The sequence below is a fragment of the Euprymna scolopes genome, chromosome 33 (genome assembly GCF_053919585.1).
Source record: "Euprymna scolopes isolate OS-2025 chromosome 33, ASM5391958v1, whole genome shotgun sequence".
NCBI classification, from domain to species: Eukaryota; Metazoa; Mollusca; class Cephalopoda; order Sepiida; family Sepiolidae; genus Euprymna; species Euprymna scolopes.
The window spans coordinates 26,970,174-26,971,589 of NC_136514.1; positions in this window are offsets into that span (position 1 = coordinate 26,970,174).

Below are 1,416 nucleotides of genomic sequence, written 5' to 3' on the forward strand. Positions count from 1 at the left end.
GGCACGGTAAAATAAAAGTTCAATTTTGTCTAATAAATTCTAAAAAAGGGATTAAATTAAAGAAAATAACAAAGTATATTATGTATTTTTAACTGGCCTTTCCGATTCAGCAATCGGATTTTAGAAAAAATAAATAACAAAGGAACAACAAACATAATTGCAAAAAACCCTTGTTCAAAATTATTGGCACGGCTTTGTTTTTCTTTTATATCAGTATAATATCAATCAATTTCCGGTTTACGTGCTTTCTGAACTTTTTTATGGCCATATTATGCTTGTTTAACGCTAATTCAGTGAATAATTTTTTTCAGATAATTTTTAGATAGCGATTTATTTAAACTATTATAAGTGACTAAATTATAATTTTCAATCGCCATTGTTAAAACTAAGGAACACAGCGAAGACGTCAGGAAGCTTGTTGTAGCATGCCATACCAATGGGGAGGGCTATGATAAGATTTCAAAGAAGCTAAACCTTCCCAAATCCACTGTTAGAGCCATAATAAACAAGTTCAAATCGCAAGGCCACGTTATGAGTTTAGAGGGTAGAGGGAGAAAAAGGATTCTTTCCCCAAGAGATGAACGGAAAATTGTTCGACAAGTAAAACAAAACCCAAGGATCTCTGTTGGGGAGATTGTTGATGAACAGAGCACCTCTGGAGTGAATGTATCTCGACATACAGTTGGTAGAGTTTTGAAGAGAGCTGGTTTAAAAGCATGTCGTCCGAGAAAGACTCCCTTATTGAAGCCTATGCACCTGAAAGCAAGGCTAGCCTTTGCAAAACGTCATATTGATAAAGATGTTGCATTCTGGAAACGTGTTCTATGGACTGACGAAACGAAAATAGAGTTATTTGGCCATAATAAAGTGTCTTATATTTACAGAAAATCTGGCGAAGCTTTACTGCCTAAGAACACCATACCCACAGTGAAGCACGGTGGAGGCAGTTTGATGTTTTGGGGATCCTTTGCTGCCTCTGGACCAGGGCGACTTGTTAAGGTCACAGGTAGCATAAAAAAGGAAGATTATGTTAAAATATTGGATGAAAACCTGAAAGACTCTGCTAAAGAGCTCTCACTTGGTCGTCGTTGGTGGTTCATGCAAGATAATGACCCAAAGCATTCGGCTAAACTGACTAAGAAATGGCTTGAGGACAATCATATTAATGTTTTGGAGTGACCATCACAAAGCCCAGACCTTAATCCAATTGAAAATTTATGGAGAACATTAAAATTGAGGGTAATGCAAAGGAAGCCTAAGAATCTTATTCAATTGGAGGATTATTGTCAGGAAGAGTGGGCTAAAATTACTACTGAAGAGTACAACAACTTGGTTGTAAACTATGAAAAGCGACTGAGGAAGGTAATCAAGACCAAAGGCTATACAATTGATTATTAAATAAATCGTGCCAATAAT